The 19,317-nt window shown below is 37.6% G+C and overlaps 1 protein-coding gene across 3 annotated transcripts in view; it reads left to right on the top strand.

The window, feature by feature from the left end:
* The window catches only part of CCDC33 (coiled-coil domain containing 33), a 1,222,712-nt gene that overhangs the window by 1,197,932 nt on the left and 5,463 nt on the right, over positions 1 to 19,317 (top strand). The window lies entirely within an intron of this gene.

The raw sequence follows: 19,317 nt of genomic DNA, 5'->3' as shown, positions 1-19,317 counted from the left end.
ATCTACTTCAAAACACTGTTTAATAGTCCTTCCCTTTTTAAAATAAAAACTTGGTTGTATATCAGTTTTACTGTTGATATCTAAAAAAAATATTGAAAATATCCCACTGTCTGGATGAAATAGCTTTAATATCTGAATTTTCTGTGCAAAAAGAAATACACATGGACATACCAAAATCTAACTTATCATCCTTAATCTTAGAAGATACCATGTCTTCCCATAAAATTGATACAAATTTATTATGTCTAAATCTTACAATTTACATCCCTACCTCTATGGCCAATTTCAATGGATATTGTCTGTCCAAAAATAATTTTCGTAAACTGTCAATCTGATGTGGAAATGTATTATTTTTAGATGTTAAATAGTACAATGTAACATTTTTAGATGTTAAATAGTACAATGTAACATATTGTCCTTTAACTATGTTATGTATTATCCAACATGGATGACTGCTAGTAAAATGGACATAAGTATTACTAAATGTGGGCTTCTGGTAAAGTTTGAATTTAAAGGGATTCCGTGTATGATCTTTTAAACAGTAACATCTGAAAACTAAACAGACAATTCATTAAATGTAAATCTTAAAATTAAGAAAGGAGTGCTACTGTTGATCCACTCATATAATTGCACTAACTGATTTTCTGTGCCACACCATACTACATCACCTAAATAATGAAGATATGCGGACACATAATGGAATAATTCATGTTTGAACAATAAATGCCCTTTGTAATGGCAAATCACTAAACTGGCAAAAGATGGAGCAGCTGCGGCCCCCATTGTGAACCCTGACCTCTGCCTATGAAATTCATCTTCAGACATGACATTATTATTTTTATTATCATTACTCAATACCATTTCCTTGAATTTGATAATAAACTAGTTATCAGAGTCACTTAAAATTGTTTATCAAATAAAATATACCTAAACCAATCCAAATTGATAGCTTGTGGAATAACTGTAAATAAATTTTGGATATCAGCATTAGCCTAATAATGCTTGTTCATCAAATTCTTATTTTTCAAATTATTCATTAAGTGGTATTGGTCAGTAAGTATGTGTTGGAAATATACCAAAAAATCATTTAACTTGTGGTCAATAAAGACCACAAATGTCTCAGTTTTATTACTATGTGCTGAGTTGATAGGATCAATGGGGGGCACAAAGAGGTGGGTTTTATAAACTACATCTCTGCACCCTGATGTAGAAATTCCATTTGAAGATTTACAAGAAAATAAAAAGCAAGGTTCAACTTACATATAAACAGTTCCACATTGATTAAAATGTTATTACATTTTGCCCTCCTAGCTGTTAAAAATATTTAACCTTTTATTAGACAAATCCACATGTCTGAGTAATGACCAAGTCACTGAAATTAAAAATATCCACATTTTCAGACATTACCTGGTCCTTGAGGTACACATTACCCCAATGGGAGGTAAATGTATTTGTCCATCAAGATTCACTGTTGTCTATTGAATTGTTGGACATACCCTCGTTTATGTTTGTTGTTTCCTGACAGGGACTGTTTCTTCTGCAACCTGTTCACAATTCTGTGTGGCCATCTCAGTTGAGATTGCACTAAAAATCATTGTCATTATGAAAGTTGTGTGTGTTCACAAAGTTATCCAAAGAAAAAACTCATCCAAAGTATCTACATTTTTTCTCTAAGCATATCTTTTGTTTCCTTCACTGACAAAATTCTGTCTGGGATTACTTGTCTTTGGGCTGCTCAGTTGTTTACCCCAAATTAGCAGAAAGGCTGTGTTGTTACTATTTTTTTTACCATAAACAAGCTTTTTGACCTTTCTTGCCAGATTAATCTTAAGCTGTTCATCCAGTTTGTTAAAAACCTTTCTATACTCACTGGCATATGATGGAAAAGCCAAATCAATTTTAATTAGATGTTTCTGTAACAGTAATTTCTTTCTGCAATTCCTGCACCATCAGCAGACAAATAAGCTTTATTAAAATCTCTACAAACTGAGCACTAATTTTGTTTTTAAAAGTCCTCCTTTTCTGGGGATTTCCCTTTATTCACTAGATTAAATTTCATTTTTTCACTCCTATCATTCAGCATATTAGGAGGATTTTTTTAAAAACAAAATTAGTGTTGAGTTTGTAGAGATTTTAATAAAGCATATTCGTTTACTGATGGTGCAGGAATTGCAGAAAGAAATTACTGACACACACACACATGCACTGGCTCATGGACAGAACCCACATGGTAAGAGTTGCAGGAGCTAGGTCTGACTCTAAACCGGTTACAAGTGGCATTCCCCAGGGCCAAGTCCTAGGACCCTTCCTGTTCAGCATATACTTCTCAGAGGTACAGGCAAGCACAGGAGGACTATGGCTGACCAAGTTCGCAGACGACTGCAAGCTAGGGCCTATAACTGACTCTCCAGCTGACACAGACATCCTCCAAAAGGGTCTCACTGAGACATATATCTGGTGTCAAAACCATGGCCTCAAGCTAAATGTCAAAAAGTCCATAGTCGTCCCCTTTGGAAAAAAAGAAAGTACCCACAAACTACCACATAGGTGGTAACACCCTAAATACGGAAGACGTAATAAGGGATCTGAGGACCTAAGTAGATAGTAACCTCTCCTTTGATTATCACATTGCCAAAGTGGTTAGAAAATCCTTCTATGTGGCCCACCAAATCACAAAAGGGTTTGCATCCAGATCAAAAGAGGTTATTGGGCCCCTCTAACCATCACTCATTAGACCCATCATAGAGTACAATGCCCCATTTGGGATGTACCTTACAAGATACCTGTAACAACTGGAAAGACTACAGAAGTACCTTACCAAGAGGATCACTGGCTTCAAGCAGATGCCCTATGCAGCTCAACTGAAGAAACTCCAGCTGTACTCGGTTGCATACCACATACTCAGAGGTGATCTCTGCCTGACATACAAGGCCATGTCCAACCCAGAATTGATGGACATGCTTCACCTAAAGAAAACCATATCCCCTCAAGCCACATGCTCCAGGGTTCTAAACCTCACCACAACAATAAATAGGACATGCTGGAGACATAGATTCCTATCCCAGAGACTTTCCATGCTCTGGAACAAGATTCCAATCTACATTAGGCTGAGCTCCTTGAAACCTTGACGAGTGGATGGGAAACAGAAAGCTTACCCCAGGGATCACTTCAATGGCTCTGCTGGACAGAGGCACAGGGAACTAATCTAAGGGGGAGGTGAAAGCCAACACATTCTGGCTAGGCTTATAAATGCCTTCAGGCAGATAGCCTAGTACCTACCTATGAACCTATGAACCCATATGCTGACTTAGGGGATGATAGAAGCTGCTGTTTTTATTCCAGAATGTTTCTGGTGCTTAAGAAAGAAGCCTTTTGGAGATCAGTCCTTGATGGTTATTTTCTCAACCAGTTTGTGAAGTATGCTTATTGTGATGCCCGTTCCCTGTCCCAGCAATCAAGGAGCCTCAGTCCTCACCATTAACACCAGAGAGGGCATCTCATATATGAGGAAAGGATAACAAGTACACACAGTAAAGTGCAATTTCCCTTAAGAGCACACAGAGATCACAGTCAGTCTGGGGCTGGTCGCTCCCTTGCTCTCCAGGTCCCCAATAAAACTCCCCACTGGCACAGCTATAGGGTCCAGATCTCAGCCTAGTGGGCAAGCTAAAACCTCTAGCACCCTCTCTGTCCAACCAGTGTTTCATGTCCCTGCCCAAGTAGTTGACACACACACACACACACACACACACACACACACACACACACACACACACACACACACACACACACACACACACACACACATGCACTTTGAAATAAAAGTATATAATACCACACAGACACTTCTGGGGAAGGCTGGCACAGGTTCTCCAGCTGTGCCCCTTTTACCCAGACTATACGGTAGTATCAGCTGCCACCACCTACTAATATTATCATCTCCTCAAAGGCCCTTAAAAGGGTGTCCAATTCTTACTGTGTAATATTATTATCCAATTTGTAGATGTGACTAAACAGTCTCAAGGCTTATTAGACCTGGTACAGGATCCTTATATACATGCAATGTACTCTTAGAGCTTAACTTATCTCTACACAAAACCAGCCACAGTTAAAATGTTTTAAAATATTTAATAATAAATAATTAAAACCACAAGACAATACTTTCTTCTACACAGTGCTAGTCAAAAGAGTTCAGGGATCACACAGAAATACTTAAAATAAATCAGTAGTACAGTTCTGACATCACAGAAAAACACTTAGTCTAAACTTTCTAATTTCTAGCTCTCTAAAAGAAAACACAAGTCTAAGACAACTTACATAAGACAACAGGCAGAGTGCTAATGAGTTGGATATCAAGACAAAAATGCTTAATAGTCTCTGGTTCTCACAGTTTAAATTGAAACTGCAGTTCTGCTAAAACATTACATCATCTTTTACACTTTCCTGGTGTTCCCAGGCTGACAGAAACTGAATTTACATTATTTTACACTTAGAGCAATAAAGGACATTCCACATGTAAATTCTGGTCATTAACTTTAGCCTTAAAATAATAGGCAGGAAGCCTTCATCTAGCCAGACTGGAGCCGACTTGTAAACATCAAAGGCACTCATAAAATAATTTTAATTTCAAAGGACCAACTAGAAATGCTTGACTTAGCTTTCTTTACAGCAGATGGCAATGTTGCCACATTGTTTTAAGTTCAGCATTTCAAAGCATATTCTTTCATTTAAAAAAAAAAACAAGCTTGTATTTCAACATTCATATTTACAAATGATAGAATTATCTGCACAATTCTATCTGGCTAGGCTGGCAGCCTTCACCCATCTCTACCAGTCTTCACACCCCACCCCCGGAGAACTCAAGCTAGTTTTTCAAGTGGCCCTTGAGAAACGCCGCTTGAGAGGGTTAGGTCTATCTGAGTACACCTACCCTATTCCCTGTCTTGAGAGCCCATCTGCATTGACATTGCTACTCCTGCTGCGGTGCTGCACTGACATATATGCTTGCAATCCCAGGCTTCATCTTAGCAACTTGGCATTTTGCTGACTGGTTCTGTTTAACCATGTTAGAGGGTTGTGATCTGTCATAACAGTGAATTTCCTTCCATACAAATAAGGCTGAAGTTTCTGCAGTGCCCACACTATGGCTAGACATTCCTTTTCTACAGCTGCATAGCATTCCTCCCTGGGTTGGAGCCTATGACTGAGATAAACCATTGGGTGCTCTTCCCCCTCTGAAGAAATCTGGCTAAGTACAGCCCCCACCCCATGGTTTGAAGCATCCACCTGTACAACAAATACTTTGCTGTAATCTGGACTGGCTAATACAGGGGTTCCTCCCAAAGCTTCTTTAAGCTTCTGGAATGCCTGCTCACATGCTAGGGTCCACACTACCTTATCTGGCCTGTTCTTCCTTGTCAGGTCTGTGAGGGGAGCAGCTATAGTACTATAACTGGGGGCGAACATTCTGTAGTACCCTGCTGTCCCTAAAAATGCCCTCACCTGTTTTTTAGTAAGAGGTGCAAGCCATGCCTGAATAGCCTCCACTTTGGCAGGTTTTGGCCTTATCTTACCACTCCCCACTCTATGTCCTAGGTAGGAGACCTCTGCCATACTCACTTGACATTTGCTCGGCTTAATGGTCAACCCTGCCCTCTATAGTCTGCCCAGCACCTCCCTGACATGCTGAAGGTGCTCTGGCCAGGAATGGCTGTAGATGGCAATGTCATCTAGGTAAGCAAGGGCAAACCCTCCTGCTCCTGCTAGGATATGATCTACCAGCCTCTGGAAAGTTGCTGGGGCATTCTTCATCCCAAAGGGCATGTTTGTGAACTCATACAAGCCAAAAGGAGTCACAAAGGCTGACTTCTCTGTAGCACTGGGAGTCAAGGGCACCTGCCAGTAACCCTTGGTAAGATCAGTGGTTGTAAGGTACTTAGCCCCACCCAGCTGCTCTAGGACTTCATCTGTCCTAGGCATGGGGTAAGTATCCGACTCTGTGTGACTATTTAATTTCCTGTAGTCCACACAGAACCTGGTGCTGCCATCCTTCTTTGACACCAGTACCACTGGGGAGGTCAGGGACTGTTGGACTCTTGACTCACCCCTAGTTCCAACATCTCCTGTACCTTCTCCCTCAGGGTCTGTCTGACTCTCTCAGGCACCCTATAAGGGGCCTGCCTAGTAGGTCTTTAGGGTCCTGTGTACACCTGGTGCTGCACCAGGTGGGTGCACCCTGGTTTCCCAGTGAACATGTCCCCAAATTCCTGCAACACTGCTCGGATTTCTCAAACCTGGGTAGGAGATAGCTGCTGGGACATTGCTACCCCTTCCACTGAGGTGTCAGCCCGAGCCTCACTGAGGAGATCAGTCCCCAGATCTCCCTCAGGCTCCTCCTGCAATCCACTGCAAATGCTCAGCATAAGGGCCTCCCTGTCATGGTAAGGTTTCATCATGTTAACATGGTACAATTTGTGCCCCTGCCGTCTGCCTAGCAGTTCCACCATGTAGTTAACATCACTTACCTTTCTTACCACCTTGTAGGGTCCCTCCCAAGCTGCTTGCAGCTTATTGTGTATGACAGGAATGAGAACCATTGCCTGCTGCCCCACAGCATACTCTCTAGCTCGAGCATTCCTGTCATACCACACCTTTTTCTGTTGTTGGGTTTCTGCCAGGTTCTCCTGGGCCAAGCCCATGAGTTCCCTGAGCATTGTCCTGAGGTTTAGGACGTATGCCACAACAGACTCCTTTTGAGACTTGCACTCACCTTCCCACTCATCTCAAATCAAATCTAGAGGTCCCCTTAACCTATGCCCATACAGCAACTCAAAGGGTGAAAAACCTGTGGATTCCTGGGGAACCTTTCTGTAAGCAAACAACAGATGGGGCAAATATTTGTCCCACTCCCCCTTAAACTGATCTGCAAATGCCTGTAGCATGAACTTGATTGTAGAGTTTAACCTCTCAACAAGACCATTAGTCTGGGGATGGTTGGGGGTGGTCTTCATGTGCTTCACCCCACAGGACTTCCACAGACAAGCCAGCAGGTCTGACATAAAATTGGCACCTCTGTCAGTCAGCATTTCTTTTGGGAAACCTACCCTGCTGAAAATCTCTAACAAAGCATTTGCCACCTTCTCTGCCTCAATGGAGGACAAAGCCACTGCCTCAGGGTATTGTGTAGCATAATCCACTACCACTAGGATATACTTTTTCTCTGTGGAACTTGGGGTACTCAGAGTACCCACAATATCCATTGCTACCCTCTGAAATGGCTCCTTAATCACAGGCAGAAGCATCAAAGGAGCTCTCACCTTGTCTCCTGCCTTGCCTACCTTTTGGCACTGCTCACAGGTCCTGCAGTACCCTGTTATATCTCTGGAAATTCCAGGCCAATAGAAGCTCTGCATAATATGCCTCTTTGTATGTTTTATGCCCATATGACCTGCAAAGGGAATAGCATGGGCTATGGCTAGAAGCGCCAGATGGTAGGCTCTAGGCACTACCGACTGCTGTACTCTCTCACCTTCTAGCCCTCCCTCAGGGGTCCACTCTTTGTCCCAGTATACAGATTCCCCCTTTCCTTGAGAATCATGTGCCTCCCTAGCTACCTACCTCAGGCCTTGCAATGTAGGGTCTGAGAGCTGAGCCTGTCTCAACTGTCTCCTTGTAACCCTTCCCAGCTCCCCTTCCACAGGAAGTCTGGCATCCCCTAACAGTGGTGCCTCACTGTCAGCCTGGGTACTACTACTCACCTCTACCTTTGCTGTCACTCTGTCAATGGGAACATCAGTACCCACAAGCAGCTGTGTCTCACCTTCAGTCTCACTGCTACAGTGTAGCTCCCTCCCTGAAGTAACCACCTCACCAGTCCTGGCTGCAAGTATGCAGTCTGTCTGAGTCTCCCCCAGGCTACCAGACCCACATGCTTGTCTCCTAGCCTCACTGCGTGTAACTGCATAAGCACATGGTACTGCCTCATCCAAATCCTTCCCTCTCAGAACATCTGCAGGATGGTAGTTTAGTACCCCTCTTGTCTCAAGACAACCTACTATTGGCATTTTGTCTGTCCCACTTACTGGCTACCTCACCTTTCGTTCCCCACCTTGCCTCCTTGGTCACCTGTATGCCACATGGCCCCACTGGTTGCATTCAAAACATTTAACCCTAGCTCCTGAATGTGTACCTGGACTAGTGACTTCCCCTGCTACAGGTAGATTCTGTTGGGGCAGTCTGTGCTGCCCACCATGGGTTCCTTGAGACCCAGGAGCAGTACTGGGGGTCCCATTACTGTGCAGGGCTGCCCTGCTTGCTAGGTATAGGTCTCCCTCTTCCCCAACTCCTCTGAAGTAGCACATTGTCTATCAGCTAACCAGATCCTCATGTCCTCAGGCAAAGTGCTAAGGGCTTGTTCCCTCACCAAAGGTCTGCCAGCCCTTCAAAAGTGATGACCTGACATCCACTCACACACCTATGGAAATAAGTGTTCAATTCAGCAACATATTCACACACACTTTCATCTGCCTTGTGTCTATGCTCACAAAACTTTTTCCTATATGTTTCAGGTGTTAGCCTGAAACATTCTAAAATACATTTTTTTACAGCAGTATAATCAAAACAGTCAGCGTCAGGCATTTTTGATACAACAGTTACAGCTTTACCATGGAGTAAGGGGGTCAGGAACTGTACCCAGAGCTCTTGGTCAACTTCATACTGTTTACATACCCTCTCAAACATATGAATGAAACTATCAAAATTATCCCCCTCTTTAAACTGCGGAACAAATTTACTGACCTTTTGTGCTTCTGGGGTCCAGTTACTCCCTTCCCCATTACCTCCATGACTCTGGCGAAGAGTCTGGCATCTCCTTCTCATGCTGCCTCTGCCTCTCATGTTCCTCAGCTTGCAGACGTAACAGTTTCTCATTCTCCTCAGCCTGCAAATGTCACAGTCTCTCATTTGCTTCTAATTCCACATGCCTGGCTTCCAACTGAAGTCTCTTTAGCTCCAGCTGGATTTTTAAGTCCACTGCAGAAAGGTTGAGCTGTCCATTCTCAGAGGGAATTATATCTCCACTGCCAGCCTGATTGTCCTCCTGGTTGCTGTTTTCTGATGCAGCTGTAACCAAGGCTGCAATCAGGTCTGCCTTAGGTTTCCATCCACCAGTCCCCTAGCCTGGCACATCTCCGCCATCTGGCTCCTTGTCAGCTTTCCATACTCTTCTGCTGACATTCTGCCTGCTCACCCTGACTAAGCTAACAAAAGAAATAAAACAATTGTGATCTGAACTCTGAGTACTCACTGCTTGGCTGTTTTAGAGTACAAAACACCTTCAAAGCTCACTGTACACAAGCTACAGGATTCACTCTACCCACACCACTACAAGCCAGTTAGTGTTTGCCCCCTAATTAATATGTGATGTGGATATCCCATCGCTGCCAAACACACATCATCAGATTCCCATAGCCTCAGATTTCAGAAGTTTCGTAAGGTATTCTGTGTCTGGATTACATAATTTTTCTGCATTACATTTTGGGTTCTCCACTACTCCAAGAGTATTGACAAAGTCACAGCATATTTCAGACTTAAGGTATACACATTTTTCCTTGTTTAGATGGCTTGCTTATTTTTGTAGATTCTTTTCATGGTGTTAAGGTATACACATTTTTCCTTGTTTAGATGGCTTGCTTATCTTTGTAGATTCTTTTCATGGTGTTAGGAATCTCTCACTTGGTTGTGAAATGATATTCACAGACTGTAATTTCATGAGAACAGGAAAAAAGGCTTATATGACTCCTTCTCATAAGATTGTTTTCCTAGAGTATTTCAAAGATACCTCAGTTCAAAGACATTTTTTGCATAGGAAAAAATAGATCTCTGTCTAGTTCTTTTCTTGAGTTTTTCTACTTGGTCCAAGGCTTCAGTAAGGGAATTTCTCATGATGCTAAGATTCATGTAATCCATTATTCTCACAAATCCTCTAGCCAGACTTTACTTGAAAATGATTCAGTAGTACCTAAAATCTGTATGGTCCCAACATCAACATTCCCTGACATCCCAGATTCCTGTATTGGGATTTGTAAAAAGGGAATGCCTTTGGTGGTGAGAACAGTTTCATCTGAATCCAGGTCTCCCATTTCCCTTCCAACTCCAATGCAAGGTGTAACTACAGATCCATTAGACTTTGCTCGGAGTGCAGTGTCTAAGGCAGTAAAAGTGCAGAGTCTTTGGAATAATTATGACAAACCAAAACACACAAATGTAAAAGAGATGTCAGTAACAAATGCTCTCAACCATCTCAGCCATGTATGATCCCCTGGATCTTTACAGTTGATTACAGACAACACTCAGTGATATGGTATATAAACAAATAAGGAGAAACCAGGTCTTACCCACTGTGTAGACTATCCATAGTAGCCCTTCCCCTGGATATAGTTTTTCAGCTCAGTCTCACTCTGTAAGCATCTTGCATCCTGAAACAAAAGATATTGTGGCAAACGAGCTGAGCAGGACAAAGGTAGGTACTCACAAATGGAAGTTGAATCATGGATCTTCCATGATTTGATCCAGCTGTGCAGAACATCTCAGATAGATCCCATCCACCTCCTTACACTACAGACAACTGACAAAATTTCTGCTGTAGGACTTCTTGCAAACAGGCCTACAAAACAGATGAATTTGTTTCATTGGACAGGAATGTTCCCGTATGCTTTTGTACCTTTTCCCCTGATATCCAGGGTCATTCTGAAGTTTCAAAAGAACTCTTCAAAGATCATTGTGGTGACTCCCTTCTTTTGGAAATGGTCAAGGGCAGTTATCACAAGCCTCCTCACAGACTCAGCCTTCTACACAAGACAGGGTTTGCTTGACATATCCTAATCTGAAATAACTTCAACTAACTCCTGGGATGATATTGTTTTAATACTTTTTAGGCACCTATTTTCTGGGGATGTGCAGCCAGTATTAACAGAGGCAAAGAAACCTGCAACAAGGAAATCAGATGTTATCAAACAGAAAATATTTTCTAGTTGATGCCAAAACAAGAATCAGGACCATTTTAAGGCTAGTATTTCTCTAGTTCTGCAATATTTGTGTGAGTTGTTATTCTTTGGCATTTTTTTAATCCTATATCAAGATTCATTTGTTAGTCATTTCAGCATGTCTGTCCACGGATCCCCCACCCCCTTCTTCAGTGCATTCCCAAGTTAAATTGTTTTTGAAAGGGGTGCTGCATACTAGGTCACCTAGTGGCTCCTCCATGGGATCTCAGCTTTGTGTTGGAAAAATGAACCCTCACTCTATCTGAACCAACCCTTCAGGCTGAAATGACATTCAAAACGCAGGAAACAGTTTCATACTAATTGCTGTGACTTCTGCAAGAAGAATGTCTGAATTGCAAGCTCTTATGGTGGGTCATCTTTATCTCATTTTTGAAAAAGATAGTATTTCTTTAAGAACTAATCTTCATTTAGGCTTAAAGTGGTATCAAAGTTTATTTTGTGCCAAGGTCTGGTACCACACACAACTTGGATATTATCTTGACAGAATTCAAAACTTCAGAAATTCTGATCAGTTATTCATTTCTTATGAAGATAAGAAAAAAGGGCAACCTGTGTAAAAGCAGACTATCTCCAAATGATTGTCTGATGTTATTTTATTTCTTTATGCCCACTACAACAAGGCAGTTCTAAGCAGGGTCAAGGCACACTCTACCAGGACCTTGGCTTCATCAGTGGCTTTTCAGAAAGGGGTATATTCTAGAAGTAATTCTATCTTCTGTACATAACTTTACAAAGCACCACAAACTACATTCCTTTTTGAGGTCTAGAACAGGCTATGCTAAGACCATTCTCTAGAGGTACAAGACCCTCATCCTTCCCCTTCCAAGTCATTATGTTAGTCTAGTCATATAGCTAAGGCTGCTGCAGTAGTGATCAAATGATGAACATAGAACAGGTGTAGAAGTAAACTTACCAGAGAGGTAGAAAGTTGAATGATCACTGCTGCAGTAGCCACTCCCTCCCTCCACCCCCAACTTTATTTTTTGTATATTTTTTATTGCCAGGGTAAGGACTGTGCTTTTTATGTACCCAGCATTGACCCTTTTCAGGGCTCTGGCTTCGCTCTCTCAGTTGGTATGAAAGTTGTGAAAGGCTTGGTGCCCACTGCCCATACCACTGATTTCATTCACTTCTGCTCAAGTTGATAATAGTTTGGGCTTGTGGAAGGTACCCTCAAGCTCTGGAAGCTGGCCATCTGTAATATCTTGTACAGGATACAACCCGTACAGTTAAAGCGACAGAAGCATTGCGCATTCAATCTTCTTATGTTATTGTAAGTTTACTTATGCAACTGCACCTTCTTTACGGTTCTCTATAGTTCATACACTGTTGATTTTTCACCATGTTTTCTTTGCTAACCCTCACTATATCTGCATTTTTAATAGTTTGTCATTGTTTACATCCTCATCTAATTTGGCTTTACAGGGAACTCTACTATAATATTGCCAGTGTCCTCTAGAAAATTTGTCTGTTCATTAAAAATCACAAGTGATAAAACAACAAAACTAAAAAAAAAAAAAAAAAAAAAAAAAAAAAAACAATAAATAATAGTAAGCACTTTTGTTCCTTCCAGATCATTCCAGTCATTGTCTTGTTAATAAAGTGCCGGTAATTTTACAGATACTGCAGTTTATTTTTTATCCTTCCAGATCTTCATTAGACTATAAAACACAATTCAAAATACTTTTTTTAAATGCATAAACATTTTATCAAAATGTATCAGCTAATTAGTATATCAAATGCAGTCTTCTCAAAAACACTTCAAAGTTTTCCAGGTCATTCAAACCAGGCTTAATCTGCCAGACATGTTCTTTCCAATCAAACAGTTCTTCCAGAGCTTCCTTACCATGATTAGAAATGACACCACTCCACTGAGTCAACCTTTCCCTTTAGTGCTTTTCTTCTTGTCATACGCCATCAATACCTCCATTTTATTTTTAAAACAGCCTGTGTGCAGCAGAGATCTGAGACCAGGAAGGCTTGTCTTCCTCACTAGCTAGACCCTTGCATTTAATCAAAAATTCTGTGGTACTCTCTAGCATGAAAAGAAAAAGTGTTCACATGTTGCTTAAGACAAATTTGATGGTTTAAAAATGTATGGACACAGCAGCAGTAATTGTAAAAAGTAAGCGCTTTCACGTCTCACGGGGCGCTTCTTCAGACTTTAATGAAAACAAATAGTAAAAATCCATTATATCTCTACCCAACCCTTTCATAAGCCAATGAAATCTCTAAAAGTTAATTAACTAATTAATTCAAATTTTCAGCATACAATTTCCATGACTTAGAAAAATCTTTATAATACACAGTTGTTGGCTAATAAAATTATTTTTATAGTGAGCAGTTATTGACTAATAAAATTATTAGTCTGCTGAAAGCGTCCCTAAAGTTCTAACAATATAAAACAATATTCATACACATAATATGCTTTTATACAAACAAACATACATATATATATCAAATACAATATAAAAATATATATCTATATATGTATATTTATGCCTCTATATAATGTGTAAACATATAAATATAGACATATATAAAAATAAATAATAAATGCGTAGTATAATAATATATATGTAATTAATAAAAAATTTTATGTGTATAAGAATTAAGTTATGAATGCATGTATAAAAATATATGTATAAAAAAAAATATATATATATATATATATATATATATATATATATATATATATATATATAAAATTTTCTAAAAAATATATATATATATATATATATGTGTGTGTAAGTATTTATATTTATTAAAATAAGTGTTAAAGATGTGTGAATTAGATGCAATATGTATATTTAAGTGAGAAATGCAGTACTTATGTATGTGAATGAAGAACTACTTGGAAAGAGCAGTGTTGTTAGTGTCTCAATGGTCTATCTTTTAGAAAGGGTTTTAAAGAAACTCTATCATTGAGACCATGTCTAATATCAGCTTGTAATCTGATTATCCATTTGTTCTCCTCTTTTTCAGTAAAGTTACTGGTGTTTCCTAGCCTTGTGGTAGTGTGTATCAGTTCTAGAAACATGAACTTAAATTTAAGTGTGGTGTCATTATGAATCACATGTTTAGCTAGGGCGTTGGTCTCATTCTCTTTACTTATGGCATATAGGTGTTCCCTGATTCTTTCTCTTAATGTTCTATTCGTTTTACCAACATAATACATATTGCATTTCTGACAAACACCTAAATAAACAACATTTCTGGAAGCACAACTGGCATAAAAATCAAACTCATAACATACTTGTGTGTCAGGATGTATAAAAGTATTTCTATTATATATGTATTGACACTGGTTACAATTGTAGCAAGGAAAAGTTCCCTTTTGTACTGAAAATGTTCTTATCTGTTTGTCTCATAACATAGAAGTCTCTTCAAAGATCTAGTGTTTTTATAACTGAAACTCGGATGTTGACCTACTATCTTACTAATCTCCTCATCTAAGGTCAAAATTCCCCAGTTTTTTCTAATAACATCTGTTATCATTCTATTACAGTTTGTATAAGGAATACTAAATGTTTTTCCAATCTTATTATTTCTTTTCTGGTGAACTATCATGTTATTACTCTGTTGTTCAACACCTTCTATGTATGGACGTCCTTTACCTGTTCAATCCACATAATTTAGATTCTCTAAATCTTTTTTACTATAGCCCCTGTCTGATAAATCCTTTTCTGTATCCATTAGGGCCTTTTCAAAAGTTAATCTTGAGCATCTTAGTGCCTGGTTCTTTACCACATTTCTGTATATATGTGGGGGATGCATACTAGTTCTGTGTAAGAAAGCATTTCTTCAACAGGGTTTCCTATACATAGATGTATGTATCTTGTCTCTATCTTTTGAAATCAATACATCTAGAAACTCTATAGAGTCTTTTGAGCAGTTACTAGTTAATGTTAGGAAGCTAGTGGTGCCATTTATGTAAGTAATAAAGTCATTAAGTGATTCATAGTCTCCTCCCCAAATCAAAAAGAGGTCATCCACAAATCTCTTATAAAGTCTAATGTATTTAGAAAAGCCAGTATGTTGTAGAATATATGTATGCTCCCAGTAGGCAAGTACTAAGTTTGCATATGAGTTGGCACAAGAAATACTTATCAGCAAATATGAAAACATTGTTATTCAAAATTATTTCTAATAACATTATAATCTTAATTACTTCATCTCTTGTAATATCTTTCTGTATTAGATACAACCTTAAATATTCTAAACCTACATCATTGGGTATACATGTAAATAAGGATTTTACATCCAAAGTTACTAGATAATCTGTTTCCATCAAGAGCCCATCATTATTTAATATAGTTAGTGCTTCTAAAAACTGTTGCGTGTCCCTAAGAATAGATGTAGTTATTTGTACAACAGGTTTCAGCTGTTTCTCTATATAGATAGAGATGCTCTCAGTTAACCATCCTTTACCTGAGACTATAGGTCTCAGAGGTGGTTTTTGTAAGTTCTTATGAATCTTCGGTAGGCCTCTAAACATAGGAACTAGTGGTCTCTTGATGAGAAAATATTTGTAAAGATCATTATCTATAATAGACATATTAGCATGTCATATAAATCTGTATATACATTCTTAATTAAAACATTCAATTCCATCATTCTATTCTATTCTATTGCATCACTTCCGGCTACTAGCGTGCGAACCGAGAAAGAGGTAGCAGTGGAGATACACGCTGAGCTGGTCGTTTTATCTAATGAGAATCCTCCACCGGTCGTTCGACCCAGAACGACACTAACAATGACGACAACAACAGACACCATAGAGGAATTAAATGATGAGCTCCATTTTCCCCTATCGTTCAAACCCATGAACAGACAAGAATGGAGTCCGTATTACAAGGGGCGCAAGAGGAAGACGTCCGAGGAGCCATACGAATTCTAGAAGAAAATTCTGAAGCCAGCACAAAGGATTTAATAGTGAACTTATCGAAATATACATTGACATCAATAGAGGTATCTGTTTTGAATAGAGGATTATCATTTATTCCCTCACAGTCTGTTGATGTAACTAATATCATAATAGACCTTAAGTGTTTTACTAGAAATGTAGCATTAGGCTTACTATATAATAATGATCACGGTTCAATGAATAACAATGCCAGTGTATTTTCCAAACCATCTACTTTTATACCTCAACTACATACTTATTTAGAATGTTTTGAAAAAGCATGTACTGTTGACTTGTTAGCACTGTTTAATGATAGATCTTGTAAGCCAAAAACGCAGTTATTTAATTTAACCAGTGAAGAAAGACAAGCTTTAAATGACTTACAGCATAATGAAAATATTGTGATTAGGCCTGCTGATAAGGGAGGTGCTACTGTGATATTAGACAAGGATTTTTATGAAAAAGAAATAACTGATATGTTATCTGAACAGTCTACTCATAAGTGTCTAACTCCTATGGAATTGAATGTTTTAATTAAGAATGTATATACAGATTTATATGACATGCTAATATGTCTATTATAGATAATGATCTTTACAAATATTTTCTCATCAAGAGACCACTAGTTCCTATGTTTAGAGGCCTACCGAAGATTCATAAGAACTTACAAAAACCACCTCTGAGACCTATAGTCTCAGGTAAAGGATGGTTAACTGAGAGCATCTCTATCTATATAGAGAAACAGCTGAAACCTGTTGTACAAATAACTACATCTATTCTTAGGGGCACACAACAGTTTTTAGAAGCACTAACTATAATAAATAATGATGGGCTCTTGATGGAAACAGATTATCTAGTAACTTTGGATGTAAAATCCTTATTTACATGTATACCCAATGATGTAGGTTTAGAATATTTAAGGTTGTATCTAATACAGAAAGAGCAGAATCAAAAAGAAAACAAAACACATTTCGTAACACAGGATGTAATTAAAAATTTTTTAAAAACACACAAGTAGATCACTGTTTTTCAACTGAAAATCAAAGAAAATCAGAACAATATCTCAGATATATATGGATGTTTATCCAGTTTAAATAGCATTACACCTTAATAATTCAAAAAAAAATTAAAAAAAAATCTTTAAAGCTATACATGCCTAGATTGACCACCATATAGAATATAGTGAACTGGCCACAAAAAATATAAAAATATATATATAATGTATTTTTATATATATATATATAATAATAATTTCCTTAATGCTAGTGAGGGCACATTAATATGTACAAAACTATAAAAAAAAAAAATTAACTTAGTTAGTAAAAAAACTGTTAATGACACATGTATCTCCAATAGATTATTTCAAAAATAGATCATATGGAAAACTGCATGAATTTAAAAAAAGATTCTAAGTAAAAATACACCTATCCTAAATGATATAAACATATGAAAATATATGAATAATCTTGAATTAGAAAAATAGCTAATGAGAGAAATAATACATGAAAAATACAGAAAGATATTACAAGAGATGAAGCAATTAAGATTCTAATGTTATTAGAAATAATTTTGAATAACAATGTTTTCATATTTGCTGATAAGTATTTCTTGCACCAACTCATATGCAAACTTAGTACTTGCCTACTGGGAGCATACATATATTCTACAACATACTGGCTTTTCTAAATACATTAGACTTTATAAGAGATTTGTGGATGACCTCTTTTAGATTTGGGGAGGAGACTATGAATCACTTAATGACTTTATTACTTACATAAATGGCACCACTAGCTTCCTAACATTAACTAGTAACTGCTCAAAAGACTCTATAGAGTTTCTAGATGTATTGATTTCAAAAGATAGAGACAAGATACATACATCTATGTATAGGAAACCCTGTTGAAGAAATGCTTTCTTACACAGAACTAGTATGCATCCCCCACATATATACAAAAATGTGGTAAAGAACCAGGCACTAAGATGCTCAAGATTAACTAGTAAACAGGAAACTTTTGAAAAGGCCCTAATGGATACAGAAAAGGATTTATCAGACAGGGGCTATAGTAAAAAAGATTTAGAGAATCTAAATTATGTGGATCGAACAGGTAAAGGACGTCCATGCATAGAAGGTGTTGAACAACAGAGTAATAACATGATAGTTCACCAGAAAAGAAATAATAAGATTGGAAAAAGAGTTAGTATTCCTTATACAAACTGTAATAGAATGATAACAGATGTTATTAGAAAAAACTGGGGAATTTTGACCTTAGATGAGGAGATTAGTAAGATAGTAGGTCAACATCCGAGTTTCAGTTATAAAAACACTAGATCTTTGAAGAGACTTCTATGTTATGAGCACAAACAGATAAGAACATTTTCAGTACAAAAGGGAACTTTTCCTTGCTACAATTGTAACCAGTGTCAATACATATATAATAGAAATACTTTTATACATCCTGACACACAAGTATGTTATGAGTTTGATTTTTATGCCAGTTGTGCTTCCAGAAATGTTGTTTATTTAGGTGTTTGTCAGAAATGCAATATGTATTATGTTGGTAAAACGAATAGAACATTAAGAGAAAGAATCAGGGAACACCTATATGCCATAAGCAAAGAGAATGAGACCAATGCCCTAGCCAAACATGTGATTCATAATGATACCACACTTAAATTTAAGTTCATGTTTCTAGAACTGATACACACTACCACAAGGCTAGGAAACACCAGTAACTTTACTGAAAAAGAGGAGAACAAATGGATAATCAGATTACAAGCTGATATTAGACATGGTCTCAATGATAGAGTTTCTTTAAACCCTTTCTAAAAGATAGACCATTGAGACACTAACAACACTGCTCTTTCCAAGTAGTTCTTCATTCACATACATAAGTACGGCATTTCTCACTTAAATATACATATTGCATCTAATTCACACATCTTTAACACTTATGTTAATAAATATAAATACTTACACACATATATATATATATATATATATATATATATATATGTATATTTTAGAAAATTTTATATACATATATATATATATATATATATATATATATATTTTTTTTTTTAATACATATATTTTTATACATGCAATCATAACTTACATTCTTATACACATATAAAAAATTTTATTAATTACATATATATATTATTATATTACGTATTTATTATTTATTATTATTTATTATTTATTTTTATTATTATTTATTTTTATATATGTCTATATTTATATGTTTACACATTATATAGAGGCATAAATATACATATATAGATATATATTTTTATATTGAATTTGATATATATATGTATGTTTGTATAAAAGCATATTATGTGTAT

Source organism: Protopterus annectens, chromosome 7.part0, assembly GCF_019279795.1.
Source record: "Protopterus annectens isolate FY-2018-M chromosome 7.part0, PAN1.0, whole genome shotgun sequence".
NCBI lineage: Eukaryota > Metazoa > Chordata > Ceratodontiformes > Protopteridae > Protopterus > Protopterus annectens.
Note: the sequence above shows the minus strand (reverse complement) of the source record. Positions and strands in the feature narration are given on the sequence as shown.